Source organism: Bufo gargarizans, chromosome 4 (assembly GCF_014858855.1).
Source record: "Bufo gargarizans isolate SCDJY-AF-19 chromosome 4, ASM1485885v1, whole genome shotgun sequence".
NCBI classification, from domain to species: domain Eukaryota; kingdom Metazoa; phylum Chordata; class Amphibia; order Anura; family Bufonidae; genus Bufo; species Bufo gargarizans.
Genome location: NC_058083.1, coordinates 430,235,670 through 430,258,497, shown reverse-complemented (window position 1 = coordinate 430,258,497; position 22,828 = coordinate 430,235,670). Strand labels below are relative to the sequence as shown.

The following is a 22,828-nucleotide window of genomic DNA, read 5'->3' as shown; positions in this document are numbered from 1 at the left end:
TCCGCGCGGGTGCAATGCGTGACGTGAACGCATTGCACCCGCACTGAATCCGGACCCATTCATTTCTATGGGGCTGTGCACATGAGCGGTGATTTTCATGCATCACTTGTGCGTTGCGTGAAAATCGCAGCATGTTCTATATTCAAGTGGATGCGGTGCGATTTTCACGCACTGTTGCTAGGAGACGATCGGGATGGGGACCCGATCATTATTATTGGTTATAAGGGAAAATAATAGCATTCTTAGTACAGAATGCATAGTACAATAGGGCTGGAGGGGTTAAAAAAAAAATATTAACTCGCCTTAATCCACTTGTTCGTGCAGCCGACATCTCTTCTATCTTCTTTGAGGAATAGGACCTTTGATGACGTCACTGTGCTCATCACATGATCTTTTGCCATGGTGATGGATCGTGTGACGGACCATGTGATGAGTGCAGTGACGTCATCAAAGGTCCTATTCCTGTGCACAGCAAAGAAGACAGAAGAGAAGCCGGGCTGCGCGATCAAGTGGATTAAGGTGAGTTATATATTTTTTTTTTAACCCCTCCAGCCCTATTGTACTATGCATTCTGTATTCAGAATGCTATTATTTTCCCTTATAACCATGTTATAAGGGGAAATAATACAATCTACACAACCTTGAACCCAAACCTGAACTTCTGTGAAGAAGTCCGGGTCTGGGTACCACATTCAGTTTTTATCACACGTGTGCAACACACATTGCACCCACGCAATAAAAACTGAACAACGGAACGCAATCGCAGTCAAAACTGACTGCAATTGCGTAACTACTTGCGCGGGTTTGCTGCAATGCATCCGGACCTTATCTGGACACGCCTAAGGATCACATGTACTGTATGTACATAGCCCTAGGCCTCCATTCCCCTAAATCTGCGGCCATGTATAATCGTCTATAAACAATATGGCTGAAGTCACACCTCTTTCATGGTGAGGTCACACACCAAGGATCGTTAAGGGCCCTATAGTTTGTACTGGTTGAATAGCAGCCCCCAACATCATTTCTCAATTCAAATGCATCAAAAACTTCTTTAAAGAGGACCTGTTGCCACAAAAAGCAATGAATCTGAAGGCAGCATGTTATAGAGCAGGAGAAGCTGAGCAGATTAATATATAGTTTGGGGGGAAAATAATCCGTAAATCCTGTAATTTATACATTTGTATCTCTGGTTTTTGCAGCTCTGTAAGCAGCTATTGGTACAGGAGGGAGGCGTTATCAGTGATTGACAGCATTGTGTGCATACAGACATAGCTGTCAGTCACTGAAAACACCTCCTCCCTGTACCGATAGGTCTGCACAGGAGGTAAAGAAAGCAAAGGTATAAATTACAGGTTTTACTCAATCTTTTCCCACAAAAATATCTATCAATCTGCTCATCTTCTCCTGCTCTATAACATGCTGCTTTCAGAATGCATTGCATTTTGAGATGACAGGTCCTCTTTAATGGGGCTATCCCACAAAAAATATTCTAGAGTTTTCAAACCAGCACCTGGGTCCGAATACTTTTGTAATTGCATGCCATTAAAAGTTTAGCATAGCCACTGAGTTATTCAATAAAACGTATCTGTATAGCGCCACCTGTTGTTCGTTTTTTATTTATTTCTTTGTCCTGCTCACTGAGATGGCCGCACATGCTCAGTTTCATCCTTCAGCTGCCTCCTGAGCTGTGATAGGAAGAGCATGGACACGCCCCCTGAGCTGCAGCAGGAAAGACACGCCCCTTGAGCTATCAGCTTGATATAAATCTAGCAGAGCATTGAATGGGGAGATCTCTGGATCCATGTGAAGTGCAGGGCTGGTTCTAGCTTCGTTAGAAATAGATTGTCATGTACTATATGATGTTTGATTTTCATTTTTTACATTAGTGATGGGATAACCCCTTTAAGTATGGGAGCGGTATAGCCTTTAAATGACAGAAGTGATCTGAAATATACAGTTCAGGGAAAAAATGCTGAGATTGTCGCAAATATTTTTTATTCTTAAAGGGGTTTAGATCCACTGTAATCAGCTAGCGTGTTACTGGCACTAATTATCTATAAAAGATGTCCCTCTAAAGATTTTATTTTGCCACTTGTCAGTTTCTGCGCCAGCTGATCAATGGTGAGGTCTTCCTGACAATGAAGCTCCCACTGCCTGTTGACTCCTAAACAGGAAAGAACATTTTTGTTATTAATGTGCAAAAATTCATTAAGCATTTTTATTTCAGCAAAAATGGAAAAACAAAAAAAAAGTGCCTATATATAAAATATGAGGCATAAATAGATCTAGCTTGACCCCAGACCCTATTACTATGAACGTGGAGGTCGTAGGGTGTAATATGGCCAAGTGCTTGAGAGTAAATGCTCATGTCAGTGGGAAATTAACCCCTTAGTAACCTGCCTGTTTTGTGCCTTACTGAGGTTGAGGTTTTTCATTTTTTCATCGTCACTTTCCAAGAGGTGTAATGTCTTTGATTTTTCTGTCTATGTATTGTAACTGTATGAGGGCTTGTTTTAGTTTTTAATGGTGCCATTTTGGGGTACACATAACTTACTGATTAAGGCTGGGTTCACACGGGCGTTGCGGGAAAAGATGCGGGTGCATTGCAGGAACATGCGTGATTTTTCCCCGCGAGTGCAAAGCGTTTTAATGTGTTTTGCACACGTGTGAGAAAAATCAGCATGTTTGGTACTCAGACCCGAACCTGGACTTCTTCACAGAAGTTCGGGGTTGGGTTCAGTATTCTGTAAATGTTATTATTTTCCCTTATAACATGGTTATAAGGGAAAATAATAGCATTCTTTAATACAGAATGCTTAGTAGAAGGTCAATTGAGGGTTAGAAAATTAAAATAAAATTAACTCGCCTCCTCCAATTGATCGCGTAGCTGCCAGTCTCCTGTTCTATCTTCAGGACCTGTCAAAGGACCTGTGGTGACATCACTGTGCTCATCACATGGTCCATCACCATGTTGATGGATCATGTGATGTATCATGTAATGAGCACAGTGAGGTCACCACAGGTCCTTTGACAGGTCCTGAAGAAAGAACAGGAGACCGGCAGCTACGTGATCAATTAGAGGAGGTGAGTTAATTTTATTTTTATTTTTTAACCCTCAATTGACCTTCTACTAAGCATTCTGTATTAAAGAATGCTATTATTTTCCCTTATAACCATGTTATAAGGGAAAATAATACAGTGAATAGACTTTCATCCTAGCAACCATGCGTGAAAATCTGCACTTGCTTGCGGATACTTGCGATTTTCACGCAGCCCCATTCACTTCTATGAGGCCTGCGTTGCGTGAAAAACGCACAATATAGAGCATGCTGCGATTTTCACGCAACGCACAAGTGATGCGTGAAAATCACCGCTCATGTGCATAGCCCCATAGAAATGAATGGGTCCGGATTCAGTGCGGGTGCAATGCGTTCACCTCACGCGTTGCACCCGCGCAGAAATCTCGCCCATGTGAACCCAGCATAACTTTTATTAACTCTTTCTGGGAGGGAGATGGGGAGAAAAAGAGTAATACTGCCAGTGAGTTTTTACTTAATACATTTTGCTGTGTTTTATTTTTTCGGCTTAAATAACATGATAACTTTATTCTCAGGATCAGTACAATTACAGCGTTACCCAATACATTGTTTTTGTTTTTTTACATTTTACTACTTTTGCGCAATAAAAACCCTTTTAAAAGAAGAAAGTCTTTTTCCATCGCCACATTCCAAGACCTGTATTTTTTATTTTTTTTATTTCTATGGAGATATGTGGGTGCTTGATTTTTGCAGGATAACTTGTAGTTTACATTGGTATCATTTTGGGTTAAATAACACTTTTTGATATTTACTTTTTTTTGGTGGCAACTAAGCAGAAAGCAATTCTGGACTTTTTTTTTTTTTTTTCTTACGGTATCCACCGTATGGGATAATTCACATGATATTTGTGTAGTGTGGGTTGTTACAGATGGGTGATGCCGAACGTGGGGGTGATTTTTTTTTTTTTTTTTTCCGCTTATTCAATGGAAAAAAAAAGCTTCTTTTCTTATTGGAGGTTTTTTTTATAATATTTTTTTACTTTTTTTTAAACCATTTAATAGTCCCACAAGGGGACTATAACTGGGGAACTTTTGATTGCTTCTAAAATACAATGCACCGTTTCTATACGATCTCATGTGTTGTATGCTTTTTCACATAGAATTTTCAACCTCTTAATTCTGTACATACCTGAAAATGCTTGTCTTAAGTAGGGTTTTGAGCTTGCAAACAGTAGCTTTTCTTTGATCGGTGCATCCTCAGGAGCCCTAGTTAAACAACAAAAGTTTTATGATTTCATGGTATTTAATGCAAAAATTGAGAAACAAATGTATGGCACTATGACAATGGGTGTGACCTGTTTCCTACATCTGTCCTTGAGCAACCCAAACTGGCCATGATGCCTTAAAGATTTTCCATTAAGTATGCAAACAGGCTAATTATTGATATAACACAATTAAACATATCTGTGCAATATAAAGGATGCAGATGTGGATCTACGGTGTCACCTGAACAGATTTGACTAGAGGCCCCTTTACACTACTCAATTAAGTAGACGAATGTCGGGAAGGAAGTGTTCCTTCCCAACAATGGCCTGCTCTTCAGTAAAGGAGACTTCCGGATTTACATGCAGCGATCTCCTCCACAATATGGGGAGGATCAATTGCTAATGTAATTGTTCATCCCCATACAGGATCATTGTTTGCTGGCAGCAGAGACTATTTAGATGGCATGATCTGCTGCCCGCAAACTATGTCTGCACATAAGATCTTGTTACCTTATTAATGAGCATTAGGTAATCGGTGGCACCTTTACAATGGCAGATCTTCACTCAATGCTTGGGCAGTGTAAAGGGGGCTTAAGTGGCTCCCCGGGTATTTACCCTTTAACCCCTGTACAGGGATCTGGACTCTGCTGCAGGGGAGCCTTCAGGCCACTACTTCTTTGAGTAGCCAGGGGTGTATATTAGGGATGAGCGAACCCGAACTGTATAGTTCGGGTTCGTACCGAATTTTGGGGTGTCCGTGACACGGACCCGAACATTTTCGTAAAAGTTTGGGTTCTGTGTTCGTCGCTTTCTTGGCGCTTTTTGAAAGGCTGCAAAGCAGCCAATCAACAAGCGTCATACTACTTGCCCCAAGAGGCCGTCACAGCCATGCCTACTATTGGCATGGCTGTGATTGGCCAGTGCAGCATGTGACCCAGCCTCTATTTAAGCTGGAGTCACGTAGCGCCGCCCGTCACTCTGCTCTGATCAGCATAGGGAGAGGTTGCAGCCGCGACGTTAGGGCGAGATTAGGCAGTGATTAACTCCTCCAAAAGACTTCATTCAGTGATCGATCTGCAGCTGTGGATGATTGAACTGCTGCTATTCAATTGCTCACTGTTTTTAGGCTGCCCAGAGCGTTTTTCATTCACTTTTTTCTGGGGTGATCGGCGGCCATTTTGTGTCTTGTGGTGCGCCAGCACAAGCTGCCACCAAGTACCTTTAACCCTCAATAGTGTGGTTATTTTTTTGCTATATCCTACATCAGGGTCAAGCTGTCACACCAAGTGCATTTAACCATCAATAGTGTGGTTGTTTTTTGGCCATAGACGAAAAATAGTATGTTGAGTAGTTTAAGAAATGTGAGTATTGGCGCTCCCACTAACAATTTTAATGAACCATAGAGAATTTGGGAGAGCTTAAAATGTAACTTTTACTGTTAATTTAAATAAAATATAAAGCGCCACAAACAGATACTTAAGATATGGCTAAATTTATGGAACAGTCTTACCGTTCAGATGCCCCCTGATAGGGATCAGCCTGGCGTGGTGGAAATAATACCGCGTCTGGGCCGAGAATTAGATGTAGCTGATGGTAATTCAAGATGTAGACTGGTACAGGGAACCGTTGTCCCTAGTAAGCCCTGATTCGGGAGGGGGCAAAGCTACTGTTCACCTGCCTGTCTACACAGAGTTCCTACCCCGCAAGGGGCGGCCCTGTCCGGATACCTTACCCTAAAATCGGGCGGGTATCCCTAGTAATGCCCTATAGGATGGTTCCCAACGTGTCACGTTTCAAGTGATAAATCATCAGGGGAAGAGATCCAACAATGCGCAAAAATAATCCTGCAAGGAAAAATGTGTTTAACATGAGGATTGGAAAACGCATGTATTGGGGAAAGAAAAGAAATGGAATGAAATAGAACAGGGACATACCTTAGATCAGTGGATCCATAGGATTGATAGAAAGGACATTGATGGTCCTGCAGAAAGGGAGGACCCCACAGATTCTTTATAGGGGGGCGCCTCTGGGGCAGCTGATCTGATATTGTCAGCTGCACTCCGATTTGCCATGAGGACGCTGTATTTAAGCAGCAGATAGCACGCCCTTATTCAAGCGACCGCCTCTGGGGGTGGGATAGTCCGGTCACGTGATCGGAACGCTACGTCCCATCGGCAGGCGCGGCCAAGGACCGTGGACCGCACCGCACCAAACCGTGGAGCGCAGCGCAAGGTCCGGTCACGTGGGGCGGCCGGGAGAAGGGTTGGATGCAGCGCCTGTTGCTGAGCAACTGACCGACGCCAGGAGTGCTCAGGCATCCGGATCAGCTGTTAGGGAGCAAGCATAATAACTTGCGCCCCCTTAGAGGTTAATATAGCATTTAATGCAGGTTAACAGATGGAGAGGCATGGATGCTCCTATGATTAAAGGCCAGAAGGCACAAAATTTGTAAATATGAGCAATCAATAACATTAATGGGAGGGGGGGGGAAGGGACTATACAGGTAGCTTTCATTAATTACTAAAGGTAATGAGATACCAGTTAGTATGCCCCCTAATAGATTGGGGTGCATAATGCATGTAGATAATAGGAGGGCGGGGACTATTAATAGAGAGATGGTTCATTACAAAAAACAACCAAAATTTAGCTGCTCGTTAAGTCCTAAGGGGGCCATGGTCTTGAGGTCAAAGATCCATCTAGCTTCCCTCTGTAGGATTAACCTTTCCCAGTCTCCCCCTCTTGCTGGTGGATTCACTTTATCAATGGCCATGAATGAAAGACGGCCCTGGCCATTGTGAGAATTGTGGACGTGTTTAGCCACTGGGGTATCCTTGAGTTTGGCCACATCACTAAGGTGTTCCCCTACTCGCCTACGGAATTCACGGATTGTTTTGCCAATGTATTCTTTCCCACATTGGCAGACAATCCGGTAAATGACTCCCCGGGTCTTGCAGTTCATGAAGTCACGGATGGTAAATTCCTTGCCCGTAACATTACTCCTGAAAGATTTGCCAGTTGTGATGTGCGGACAGGCGATGCAACCACTGCATCGATAACAGCCATGGTTGGGGTTCTTAAGCCAAGCACATCCCGACAATACTTGTGGGGTGTATTGGCTATGAACCAACCGATCCCTGAGGCTCCTTCCGCGTCTATAGGATATGCTCGGAGCTTCGCCGCTTGGTACAGAAAATCTTTCTTGTTTGTACAGTTCCGTCGTAGACGTAAGTATTGTCCCTTAGGGATCCCGCGTTTTAATGCAAGCGGGTGTTCACTTTCCCAACGAAGGAGCGAGTTGGTTGAGCTGGGCTTTCTAAATATAGAAGTGTCCAACTCGCCCATCTGGCCCTTAGTAATTAGGACATCCAAGAAAGGAAGGGCCTGTGTGTCTGATTCATGAGTGAATCGGAGCCCTATCTCATTTATGTTGTGCTCTGTCACAAAAAACTCAAAGGATTGCTTGGTGCCATGCCATATAACAAAGATATCATCAATGGTTTTTTGGCCATATACTACATCAGGGGCAAGCTGAGCCTGTCACCAAGTGCATTTAACCCTCAATAGTGTGGTTGCTTTTTGGCTATATCCTACATCAGGGTCAAGCGGTCACACCAAGTGCATTTAACCATCAATAGTGTGGTTATTTTTTTGGCTATATCCTACATCAGGGGCTTGGCTGTGCTTGCTATTTTATTGAGGGGTGAAATACAATTGCCAAAATAGCAGTACCCTAAATCTGGTGTTTCAGCTGTGGCTAGCCAACTGTAATACTGTCTGCTGTCTGGCAAAGGATATATTTTTGTTCAGGGTTGAAATACAATTTCCAACTTAGCAATTTCCTAAATTAGTGGTTTCTGCTGTATCAGGGCTATCCCTAAAAGGGTATATTAGATCCAAGGTACTAATAGGGTCATCCACAATAACTTCACACACACGCTACTGTGCATATACCAGTCTAATTCTGTCCGTAAACGTATACCTGTCACCCAGCGCCTAAATAATAGGCCTCAAATTTATATTCAGCTAAATCTGTTGTTACTGCTGTGCCTTTATTAGTGTAATACGGTACCTAAATAGATAGCCAGTGTCACGGCCACGGTTATGGTCGTGACTCCTTGGGAGCCGCATACAGTTGCCCGCGGTTGTGGTTGTTGTGTCAACCGCAGCTGAGGCATAATGTAGTTAGCCTCAGTGCGGTTGCCGCGGACAACAGCTTTGTGTGCGGTTCCCGGGGAGTTGTGTGCATGTGTGTATGCACTTTTGGTATGTCTGTGTGCACGGTGTTTTGTGGTGTGCACTGACATCCTTCCCCGCACTGTGGTTGCCCGTGGCAACGTTTGTTGTAGTCTGTACATGTGGTGGCACTGTCTCGGCCTTCGGGCTGACTCCCTGGACATGGTTGCCACCCATGTCGTTGCCAGCGGCAACAGCCACAGTGTGTGAGGCAGTTGGACACTTTCCCTTATATGTGTGTTTTCCCTTCTGTGATGCTGGAAGGGTTAACTCCCTTCCCAGTGTGTGTGTGATGTCACTGGGTGTGTCCGACTGTGGGGTGTGGCTTCTTGGCCTATATAGCCTGAGTGTCTAGCAAGGCTCAGTAGGTTGCTTCAGTCATCCTTGGCTGGAGCAGCCTCCTGTGTATTTGACCTGCCTGTGAGAGCCACCCCTGTGGTCATAAAAAAGTATTGTTTAGTGTTTGATGTCTTTATGCGTGTGTGGTTGTTTGTTGTTCTGTTGGGACCTTCTTATGTTTGGTGCAGCTCACGGTTCTGGTTTCCTGTCTGCTCAGGGATCCAGTCAGCAAGGCTGTGGCAGGTTGGTGAACTGGGTGTTCGCCTGCCATTCTGGTGTGGCTGTTCATGTTCCCCTTTTTCCCAACAGCTTGGCCATTGAGACTCCTGCTCCTCCGTGCCAAGGAGGAGTAGGTCGTCTTACCCAGCTCCTAGCTCAGGGATCTGCGGAGGGTAAGACAGGGCTCCGAGGTTCCTGCGCATGGGTCCTCCTACCTTAAAGGTCGGCCCATGCAGGTTAGGAGTTAGGGTCAGGGTAGGGATGCGTGAGGAGGTGACCTGCTCCCTATCCTGTTCTCATGGCCGAGTAGCCACTACAACACCTGGCATCGCACGGCTGAGGGTTTCCCCCATCCTCAGCCGTGACAGCCAGATAGTGTTAGGTGTCTGTAAAAAAAGGCCTGAATTTGAATTCAATGCATTGGGCCAAATAATATTTCTCTTATTGTGGTGAACGGTAACAATGAGGAAAACATCTAGTAAGGGACGCGGACATGGTCGTGGTGGTGTTAGTGGACCCTCTGGTGCTGGGAGAGGACGTGGCCGTTCTGCCACAGCCACACGTCCTAGTGTACCAACTACCTCAGGTCCCAGTAGCTGCCATAATTTACAGCGATATTTGGTGGGGCCCAATGCCGTTCTAAGGATGGTAAGGCCTGAGCAGGTACAGGCATTAGTCAATTGGGTGGCCGACAGTGGATCCAGCACGTTCACATTATCTCCCACCCAGTCTTCTGCAGAAAGCGCACAGATGGCGCCTGAAAACCAAGCCCATCAGTCTGTCACATCACTGACCACAACTGTCTGAGCCTCAAGTTATGCAGCAGTCTCTTATGCTGTTTGAAGACTCCGCTGGCAGGGTTTCCTAAGGGCATCCACCTAGCCCTTCCCCAGCGGTGGAAGACATAGAATGCACTGACGCACAACCACTTATGTTTCCTGATGATGAGGACATGGGAATACCACCTCAGCACGTCTCTGATGATGACGAAACACAGGTGCCAACTGCTGCGTCTTTCTGCAGTGTGCAGACTGAACAGGAGGTCAGATATCAAGACTGGGTGGAAGACGATGCAGGGGACGATGAGGTCCTAGACCCCACATGGAATGAAGGTCGTGCCACTGACTTTCACAGTTCGGAGGAAGAGGCAGTGGTGAGACCGAGCCAACAGCATAGCAAAAGAGGGAGCAGTGGGCAAAAGCAGAACACCCGCCGCCAAGAGACTCCGCCTGCTACTGACCGCTGCCATCTGGGACCGAGCACCCCAAAGGCAGCTTCAAGGAGTTCCCTGGCATGGCACTTCTTCAAACCATGTGCTGACGACAAGACCCGAGTGGTTTGCACGCTGTGCCATCAGAGCCTGAAGCGAGGCATTAACGTTCTGAACCTTAGCACAACCTGCATGACCAGGCACCTGCATGCAAAGCATGAACTGCAGTGGAGTAAACACCTTAAAAACAAGGAAGTCACTCAGGCTCCCCCTGCTACCTCTTCTGCTGCTGCCGCCTCGGCCTCTTCCTCCGCCTCTGGAGGAACGTTGGCACCTGCCGCCCCGCAAACAGGGGATGTCTCCAAGAGAGCCGTGCCTTCCCTGCACAACCAAGTATCCGATAAAATCAAGTGTGCACTGCGCAACGCCATCTGTGGCAAGGTCCACCTGACCACAGATACGTGGACCAGTAAACACGGCCAGGGACGCTATATCTCCCTAACTGCACACTGGGTAAATGTAGTGGCGGCTGGGCCCCAGGCGGAGAGCTGTTTGGCGCACGTCCTTCCGCCGCCAAGGATCGCAGGGCAACGTTCTTTGCCACCTGTTGCCACCTCCTCCTACTCAGCTTTCTCCTCCTCTTCTTCCACCTGCTCATCCAGTCAGCCACACACCTTCACCACCAACTTCAGCACAGCCCGGGGTAAACGTCAGCAGGCCATTCTGAAACTCATATGTTTGGGGGACAGGCCCCACACCGCACAGGAGTTGTGGCGGGGTATAGAACAACAGACCGACGAGTGGTTGCTGCCGGTGAGCCTCAAGCCCGGCCTGGTGGTGTGCGATAATGGGCGAAATCTCGTTGCAGCTCTGGGACTAGCCAGTTTGACGCACATCCCTTGCCTGGCGCATGTGCTGAATTTGGTGGTGCAGAAGTTCATTCACAACTACCCCGACATGTCAGAGCTGCTGCATAAAGTGTGGGCCGTCTGTGCGCGCTTCCGGCGTTCTCATCCTGCCGCTGCTCGCCTGTCTGCACTACAGCGTAACTTCGGCCTTCCCGCTCACCGCCTCATATGCGACGTACCCACCAGGTGGAACTCCACCTTGCACATGCTGGACAGACTGTGCGAGCAGCAGCAGGCCATAGTGGAGTTTCAGCTGCAGCACGCACGGGTCAGTCGCACTGCGGAACGGCACCACTTCACCACCAATGACTGGGCCTCCATGCGAGACCTGTGTGCCCTGTTGCGCTGTTTCAAGTACTCCACCAACATGGCCAGTGGCGATGACGCCGTTATCAGCGTTACAATACCACTTCTATGTCTCCTTGAGAAAACACTTAGGGCGATGATGGAAGAGGAGGTGGCCCAGGAGGAGGAGGAGGAAGAGGGGTCATTTTTAGCACTTTCAGGCCAGTCTCTTAGAAGTGACTCAGAGGGAGGTTTTTTGCAACAGCAGAGGCCAGGTACAAATGTGGCCACTACTGGAGGACGAGGAGGACGAGGAGGACGAGGATGAGGAGGAGGTGGAGGAGGATGAGGATGAAGCATGGTCACAGCGGGGTGGCACCCAACGCAGCTCGGGCCCATCACTGGTGCGTGGCTGGGGGGAAACGCAGGACGATGACGATACGCCTCCCACAGAGGACAGCTTGTCCTTACCTCTGGGCAGCCTGGCACACATGAGTGACTACATGCTGCAGTGCCTGCGCAACGACAGCAGAGTTGCCCACATTTTAACGTGTGCGGACTACTGGGTTGCCACCCTGCTGGATTCACGGTACAAAGACAATGTGCCCACCTTACTTCCTGCACTGGAGTGTGATAGGAAGATGCGCGAGTACAAGCGCACGTTGGTAGACGCGCTACTGAGAGCATTCCCAAATGTCACAGGGGAACAAGTGGAAGCCCAAGGCCAAGGCAGAGGAGGAGCAAGAGGTCGCCAAGGCAGCTGTGTCACGGCCAGCTCCTCCTGAGGGCAGGGTTAGCATGGCAGAGATGTGGAAAAGTTTTGTCAACACGCCACAGCTAACTGCACCACCACCTGATACGCAACGTGTTAGCAGGAGGCAACATTTCACTAACATGGTGGAACAGTACATGTGCACACCCCTCCACGTACTGACTGATGGTTCGACCCCATTCAACTTCTGGGTCTCTAAATTGTCCACGTGGCCAGAGCTAGCCTTTTATGCCTTGGAGGTGCTGGCCTGCCCGGCGGCCAGCGTTTTGTCTGAACGTGTATTCAGCACGGCAGGGGGTGTCATTACAGACAAACGCAGCCGCCTGTCTACAGCCAATGTGGACAAGCTGACGTTCATAAAAATGAACCAGGCATGGATCCCACAGGACCTGTCCATCCCTTGTGCAGATTAGACATTAACTACCTCCCCTTAACCATATATTATTGTACTCCAGGGCACTTCCTCATTCAATCCTATTTTTATTTTCATTTTACCATTATATTGCGGGGCAACCCAAAGTTAAATGAACCTCTCCTCTGTCTGGGTGCCGGGGCCTAAATATATGACAATGGACTGTTACAGTGGTGGGTGACGTGAAGCATGATTCTCTCCTATGATATGAAGACTGATTCTCTGCTGACATGAAGCCAGATTTTCTGTTACGGGACCTCTCTCCTCTGCCTGGGTGCCACTGCCTGGGCCTAAATATCTGACAATGGACTGTTGCAGTGTTGGGTGACGTGAAGCCTGATTCTCTGCTATGACATGAAGACTGATTCTCTGCTGACATGAAGCCAGATTCTCTGTTACGGGACCTCTCTCCTCTGCCTGGGGGCCTAAATATATGACAATGGATTGTTACAGTGGTGGGTGACGTGAAGCATGATTCTCTGCTATGGGACCTCTCTCCAATTGATATTGGTTAATTTTTATTTATTTTATTTTTATTTTAATTCATTTCCCTATCCACATTTGTTTGCAGGGGATTTACCTACATGTTGCTGCCTTTTGCAGCCCTCTAGCCCTTTCCTGGGCTGTTTTACAGCCTTTTTAGTGCCGAAAAGTTCGGGTCCCCATTGACTTCAATAGGGTTCGGGTTCGGGACGAAGTTCGGGTCGGGTTCGGATCCCGAACCCGAACATTTCCGGGAAGTTCGGCCCGAACTTCTCGAAACCGAACATCCAGGTGTTCGCTCAACTCTAGCGTACATAGAAGTCACTGGGCCCCATAGCAAAAATCTTAATTGGGCCCCCATGCACCATTCGTAGCTCGTCCCACTAACCGTTCCTGGCCAGCGGTGTACTGATATGTGAGGTATGACATATAAATTACAGCTCGTACCTCGCATATCAGTACACCGCTGGATATACTATATACCTGTACACACTGCATCCATTACACTGTATAATGCAGTGTGCATGTGTGTGTATAAATATATATATATATATATATATATGTATGTGTATATATACACAGATCCAGATGACCTAAACTTGATGGTTTACATGTTAAGTAAAGAATGGCATTAAAAAGATAACTCCTATTTCAATGGCTTTTTTCACAAGATAACCAAGATAACACTGTTCCATGTGTTATCGGAGTCAATTTTAAAATTTTAGCTCGTAGATATATCTAATAGACTAGCTGATGGACCCGGCTTCGCTCGGGTATATTTAATCTATTTCATTTCATGTTTGTGTGTGTTGTTAAAAGATATCCACACTATCCACTTTAACAGTGACATCTACAGCACCCCGCCCCCAAAACAGTGACCACCACAGCAGCCCACCCCCTTAACTTTGACCTTTACAGCAGCCTTCCCCTTTAACAGTGACTTTCACAGCATACCACCCCCTTAACAGTGGCCTTAACTGGATCGGGGGATTGTCCTTTTGAACAGCTCACTATAAGACAGCAGCACTGTAGTGTGAGCTGCAGGGAAAAGGTCACCCTCCCATCTCTGCAGCTGACAGAAGTTGATTTTTACCTTCAATTTTTCAATCCTCGTCGGCTGAGGAGTGGAGGGGGGCGTGGGCTAACCAGGTCTGGGTGTGGCTTATCGGGACCTAGAAGTTTATTTTTAACTTCATCTTTTTTAATCTGTCGGCTGAGGAGTGGGATGGGGTGTGGCCTAACCATAACGGGGGCGTGTCCTTTTGAACAGCTTACTCTAAGACAGCAGCACTGTGCTGTCTGAGTGTGAGCTGCAGGGACAAAAGTCACCCTCCCTCCCACCCCTGCAGCTGACAGAAGTTGATTTTCACCTACATTTTTTTATCTGGCCTAACCAGATAAGGGGCATGGCTTAGTGGGACCCGGGGGCGGGGTTTTAAGTCTTTTGAGGGTGGACACATTGTGGCAGGGGGCGTGTCTGGGCTCCTTCCTGCAAGAGTGACGCCCCTCTGGGCACCTTACTGGCTCATTTGCATGCCAAATAAACCGTATTTTCAGAGGATAAAAACATCTATTGCTGGAACAAAGGCACATCTTGAAATAAGGTACTAAGTGCTATTAGGCCACGGCTTTACTTCAATAGCGATTATCCTGGTGACAGATTTCCTTAAAAGCTCTCCTACAGCAGTGAAAACAAATGGCTGGGTTGTTATGGAAATTTTGAGTATAACTGTAGGTGGAGGCTGGAGGACCTGCGAGCTCCTATTGGCTGATATATATATATATTTTTTTTATATCTCAGGAACGGTACGTTCTAGAGAGCTGAGACCTGGCCTAAAACCTTCCTGGACACCTGATGTACCTGTGTGCCAAATTTCGAGATTGTAAATGCGACGGTGCGGATTCCTTTAGCGGACATACACACATATGCACCCCCTTTTCAGCCCCCCTTTTTCCTACTTCCAGCATGAGGGCGGGCTTGGGCTCCTTCCTGCAAGAGTGACGCCCCTCTGGGCACCTTACTGGCTCATTTGCATACAAAATAAACAGGATTTTCAGAAGATAGAAAACATCTATTGCTGAAACAAAGGCACATCTAGAACTAAGGTACCAAGTGCTATTAGGCCACGGCTTTACTTCAACAGCGATTATCCTGGTGACAGGGGCAGGGCTCTGTGGATGACACTGTTAAGGGAGTGGAGTGCTGTGGAGGTCACAGTTCAGGGGCAGGTAGAGTGGCCATTCAGGCCACCCTCAAAAAACAGACTAACCCCCCCCCCCCTTCCCCAGTCCTGCTAAGCCACACCCCTGATCCGGTTAGGCCATGCCCCTCCCACTCCGCAGCCAATGGGGATTGAAAAAATCAAGGTAAAAATCTACTTCTGTCAGCTGTAAGGGTGGGAGGGAGGGTGACAGTGCTGCTGGTTGAGAGTGAGCTGTTTAAAAGAACATCCCTGTGTCCGTCCAGGCCCTGCGCCGGGCGGAGGACAGGGAGTCTGAAAGCCGGACTGTCCGCCCTAAAACCGGACCTCTGGCCTAGACACTTTTCACCATAAATCCCTGTCCGATTTTTGCAAATCTGACCAGTGTCACTTTATTTGGTAATAACTTTAAAACGCTTTAACTTATCCGGCCATTCTGAGATTGTTTTCTTGTCACATATTGTACTTCATGGTCAAATTGAGTCAAAAAATGTCATTTTTATTTATAAAAAATACCAATTTTACCAAAAATTTGGAAAAATTAGCAAATTTCCAAATTTCAATTTCTCTACTTTTATAATAGATAGTAATAACTCAAAAAATTAGAAGGCTTAGATAATAGAAACTACATCCCTCAAGGTATTTAAAACAGATTTTACAAACATTGTTAACCCTTTAGGAGTTCCACAAGAATTAATGGAAAATGTAGATGACATTTCTGAATTTCACTTTTTTGGCAGATTTTCCATTTTAATCATTTTTTTCCACTAACAAAGCAAGGGTTAACAGCCAAACAAAACTCAATATTTATTGCCCTGATTCTCGCATACAAACACTGTCATATGATCATCTCCTAGTTCATACAGGTAGAAGATCTGCATTACATACATCACGCACATGTATACATCACACATGTACACATTACACGGATCACACTGCACCACACGGATCACACACTGCACCACACGGATCACACCCTGCACCACACGGATCACACACTGCACCACACGGATCACACCCTGCACTACACACATTACACACATCACACACTGCACTACACACATCACACACTGCACCACATATATCACACACTGCACTACACACATCACACCCTGCACTACATATATCACACACTGCACTACACACATAACACCCTGCACTACACACATCACACACTGCACTACACACATCACACCCTGCACTACATATATTACACACAGCACTACACACATCACACACTGCACTACACACATCACACCCTGCACTACATATATCACACACTGCACTACACACATCACACCCTGCACCACATATATCACACACTGCACTACACACATCACACCCTGCACCACATATATCCCACCCTGCACTACACACATCACACCCTGCACTACATATATCACACCTTGCACTACACACATCACACCCTGCACCACATATATCACACCCTGCACTACACACATCCCACCCTGAACTACATATATCACACCCTGCACTACATATATTACACACAGCACTACACACATCACACACTGCACTACACACATCACACCCTGCACTACATATATCACACACTGCACTACACACATCACACCCTGCACCACATATATCACACACTGCACTACACACATCACACCCTGCACCACATATATCACACACTGCACTACACACATCACACCCTGCACTACATATATCACACACTGCACTACACACATCACACCCTGCACCACACGGATCACACCCTGCACCACATATATCACACACTGCACTACACACATCACACCCTGCACCACACGGATCACACACTGCACTACACACATCACACCCTGCACTACACACATCACACCCTGCACTACACACATCACACCCTGCACCACACACATCACACCCTGCACTACACAGATCACACACTGCACTACACACATCACACCCTGCGCTACACAGATCATACACTGCACTACACACATCACACCCTGCACTACATATATCACACACTGCACTACACACATCACATCCTGCACTACATATATCACACCCTGCACTACACACATCACACACTGCACTACACACATCACACACTGCACCACACACATCACACCCTGCACTACACAGATCACACACTGCACTACACACATCACACCCTGCGCTACACAGATCACACACTGCACTACACACATCACACCCTGCACTACATATATCACACACTGCACTACACACATCACATCCTGCACTACATATATCACACACTGCACTACACACATCACACACTGCACTACACACATCACACCCTGCACCACACAGATCACACACTGCACTACACACATCACACCCTGCACTACACACATCACACCCTGCACTACACACATCACACCCTGCACTACATATATCACACACTGCACTACACACATCACACCCTGCACTACATATATCACACACTGCACTACACACATCACACACTGCACTACACACATCACACCCTGCACCACACAGATCACACACTGCACTACACACATCACACCCTGCACTACACACATCACACCCTGCACTACACACATCACACCCTGCACTACATATATCACACACTGCACTACACACATCACACCCTGCACTACATATATCACACACTGCACTACACACATCACACCCTGCACTACACACATCACACCCTGCACTACACACATCACACCCTGCACTACACACATCACACCCTGCACTACACACATCACACCCTGCACTACACAGATCACACACTGCACTACACACATCACACCCTGCACTACACAGATCACACACTGCACTACACACATCACACCCTGCACTACATATATCACACACTGCACTACACACATCACACCCTGCACTACATATATCACACACTGCACTACACACATCACACCCTGCACTACATATATCACACACTGCACTACATATATCACACCCTGCACTACATATATCACACACTGCACTACACACATCACACCCTGCACTACATATATCACACACTGCACTACACACATCACACCCTGCACCACATATATCACACACTGCACTACACACATCACACCCTGCACTACATATATCACACACTGCACTACACACATCACACCCTGCACCACACGGATCACACCCTGCACTACACACATCACACCCTGCACTACACAGATCACACACTGCACTACACACATCACACCCTGCACTACACACATCACACCCTGCACTACACACATCACACCCTGCACTACACACATCACACCCTGCACTACATATATCACACACTGCACTACACACATCACACCCTGCACTACACAGATCACACCCTGCACTACACACATCACACCCTGCACTACACAGATCACACACTGCACTACACACATCACACCCTGCACTACATATATCACACACTGCACTACACACATCACACCCTGCACTACACACATCACACCCTGCTCTACACACATCACACCCTGCACTACATATATCACACACTGCACTACATATATCACACACTGCCCTACACACATCACACCCTGCACCACATATGTATATCACACCCTGCACTACACACATCACACACTGCACTACACACATCACACCCTGCACCACATATATCACACCCTGCACTACACACATCACACCCTGCACCACATATATCACACACTGCACTACACACATCACACCCTGCACTACATATATCACACACTGCACTACACACATCACACCCTGCACTACACACCTCACACCCTGCACTACACACATCACACCCTGCACTACATATATCACACACTGCACTACACACATCACACCCTGCACCACATATATCCCACACTGCACTACACACATCACACCCTGCACTACATATATCACACCTTGCACTACACACATCACACCCTGCACTACACACATCACACCCTGCACCACATATATCACACCCTGCACTACACACATCACACCCTGCACTACATATATCACACCCTGCACTACACACATCACACCCTGCACCACATATATCCCACCCTGCACTACACACATCACACCCTGCACCACATATATCCCACCCTGCACTACACACATCACACCCTGCACTACATATATCACACCTTGCACTACACACATCACACCCTGCACCACATATATCACACCCTGCACTACACACATCCCACCCTGAACTACATATATCACACCCTGCACTACACACATCACACCATGCACTACATATATCACACCCTGCACTACACACATCACACCCTGCACTACATATATCACACCCTGCACTACACACATCACACCCTGCACTACACACATCACACACTGCACTACACACATCACACACTGCACTACCATAGAGTTCCATTGTAAAAAAAAACCAAAACTTTTTTTTAGGACTCTGCAGGATGGATAGTGTAGTGTACCACGTTTTTCCATCCTGTATATAAAATATATATATATACACACATATATACATATACCATCTATATAAATGTATATAGAGATATAGATCGGTAAATAAATATCTCTATAAATATATATATATCATTTATATACACTGAGCACTGCTACACCAGAAAAACTGAATTCTGCTACATTTGACAAAGTCAGCACTGCTATATCTCAGCTCACCTACACTTCATTTGATAAATGCAGCTGTCAAAACTCATTTGCAAACACAGCCCTCATACAGCTCAGCTTTCTTACATCTGACAAACCCAGCTCTACTGCATATCAATCTCCTACATTTCTCCTACATTGGAAGGACTCATTTTACTACAGGTTACAAATTTTGCTCCACTACTCTGAAATAAAACTCCAGCATTGTCCCATTTGAAGGGGCCTCTGCCTTGTTACAGCTCTGCTACACCTCACAAACCAGCACTATGTGTAAAGAACTGAATTTGACTACATTTGACTAACTCAGGTCTGCTACATCTCAACTCTCCTACATTACATTTGACAAGCTCAGCTGACAAACTCATTTGACAAAGTCCACCCTACTACATCTCTGCACTACATATAAAGATCTGAAAGCCACTACATTTGACAAACTTAGCACTGCTACATCCCTGCTTCATTTCATCTGTCCTACATCTAACAAAACACAGCTCTACTGCTTATCATTCTCCTACTTTGGAACAACGCGGTGTACTACAGGTGACACATTTAGCTCTGCTACTCTGAAAACAAACCTCCAACGTTGTCACATTTGGAGGCTTGTACCTTTGGTCTTTGTCAGCTTCAATCATGGGCATGGCTTACTTGTACAGGTCCTTCTCAAAAAATTTGCATACTGTGATAAAGTTCATTATTTTCTGTAATGTACTGATAAACATTAGACTTTCATATATTTTAGATTCATTACACACCAACTGAAGTAGTTCAAGCCTTTTATTGTTTTAATATTAATGATTTTGGCATACAGCTCATGAAAACCCAAAATTCCTATCTCAAAAAATTATCATATCATGAAAAGGTTCTCTAAACGAGCTATTAACCGAATCATCTGAATCAACTAATTAACTCTAAACACCTGCAAAAGTTTCCTGAGGCTTTTAAAAACTCCCAGCCTGGTTCATTACTCAAAACCGCAATCATGGGTAAGACTGCCGACCTGACTGCTGTCCAGAAGGCCATCATTGACACCCTCAAGCAAGAGGGTAAGACACAGAAAGAAATTTCTGAACGAATAGGCTGTTCCCAGAGTGCTGTATCAAGGCACCTCAGTGGGAAGTCTGTGGGAAGGAAAAAGTAGAGAAGAGGTGACCGAACCCTGAGGAAGATTGTGGAGAAGGACCGATTCCAGACCTTGGGGGACCTGCGGAAGCAGTGGAGTGAGTCTGGAGTAGAAACATCCAGAGCCACCGTGTACAGGCGTGTGCAGGAAATGGGCTACAGGTGCCGCATTCCCCAGAAACAGCGGCAGAAGCGCCTGACCTGGGCTACAGAGAAGCAGCACTGGACTGTTGCTCAGTGGTCCAAAGTACTTTTTTCGGATGAAAGCAAATTTTGCATGTCATTCGGAAATCAAGGTGCCAGAGTCTGGAGGAAGACTGGGGAGAGGGAAATGCCAAAATGCCTGAAGTCCAGTGTCAAGTACCCACAGTCAGTGATGGTCTGGGGTGCCATGTCAGCTGCTGGTGTTGGTCCACTGTGTTTTATCAAGGGCAGGGTCAATGCAGCTAGCTATCAGGAGATTTTGGAGCACTTCATGCTTCCATCTGCTGAAAAGCTTTATGGAGATGAAGATTTCCTTTTTCAGCACGACCTGGCACCTGCTCACAGTGCCAAAACCACTGGTAAATGGTTTACTGACCATGGTATTACTGTGCTCAATTGGCCTGCCAACTCTCCTGACCTGAACCCCATAGAGAATCTGTGGGATATTGGGAAGAGAAAGTTGAGAGACGCAAGACGAGGATGGATGAGCTTAAGGCCGCTATCGAAGCATCCTGGGCCTCCATAACACCTCAGCAGTGCCACAGGCTGATTGCCTCCATGCCACGCCGCATTGAAGCAGTCATTTCTGCAAAAGGATTCCCGACCAAGTATTGAGTGCATAACTGAACATAATTATTTGAAGGTTGACTTTTTTTGTATTAAAAACACTTTTCTTTTATTGGTCGGATGAAATATGCTAATTTTTTGAGATAGGAAATTTGGGTTTTCATGAACTGTATGCCAAAATCATCAATATTAAAACAATAAAAGGCTTGAACTACTTCAGTTGTGTGTAATGAATCTAAAATATATGAAAGTCTAATGTTTATCAGTACATTACAGAAAATAATGAACTTTATTACAATATGCTAATTTTTTTAGAAGGACCTGTATGTGGTTGTCCAGGGGGAAAGGGGTGAGGTGGCTTTGGGGTCCGAAGTGGGTCAGGGCTCTGGTGTTTTCACACGGCGGCCTGCACTGGTAGCAGGAGCCGATGTAGTGTTATACTACCCTACCTCGTGAGATTTCCCTACCTCCTGACTTCCCGTCGCACGGCTAATGACGTGAGGAGGAGTTCCTGAGCCTCAGTAGGGAAATATTACGGCCCAGTGTCCGGCCGGCCGGCGCATGCGCAGTGTCCCGGTGTGAAGCTAAACTCTGCTGAGATTTTCCATAAACTGTCGGTTTGCGCATGTGCAGATCGTCAAAACTCAGGAACGCCTCCTCACGTCATTAGCCGTGCGACGGGAAGTCAGGAGGTAGGGAAATCTCACGAAGTAGGGTAATGTAACGCTACACCGGCCAGCAGCCAAGCGCAGGAGGAGGGGGCGGGCGCTACAGTGGATAAGGGCGATGCTCGTTTCACAAGGCTGCCGGCACTGGCAAGGATTGCACATGCGCGATTCCTTTATAGGAGCTGGCGCAGCCACATACAGGGAGAGAGGGGGGCGCGCACACAAAGCTCTGACGTTTCGTGTACAGAGCAGGGCCACTCCCTCAGGCAGGGAAAAGCCTGTACACGAGACGTCATCACAG

The 22,828-nt window shown here is 46.5% G+C and overlaps 1 long non-coding RNA gene across 1 annotated transcript; it reads right to left on the bottom strand.

Moving 5' to 3' along the window:
- Window positions 1-1,978: 1,978 nt before the first annotated feature.
- Window positions 1,979-20,604, bottom strand: LOC122934349. The gene is made up of 3 exons (XR_006388658.1): window positions 20,545-20,604; window positions 4,227-4,303; window positions 1,979-2,164 (listed from the first exon to the last, which is right to left on the bottom strand). It is a non-coding gene; the product is annotated as an uncharacterized LOC122934349 (long non-coding RNA).
- Window positions 20,605-22,828: the final 2,224 nt, after the last annotated feature.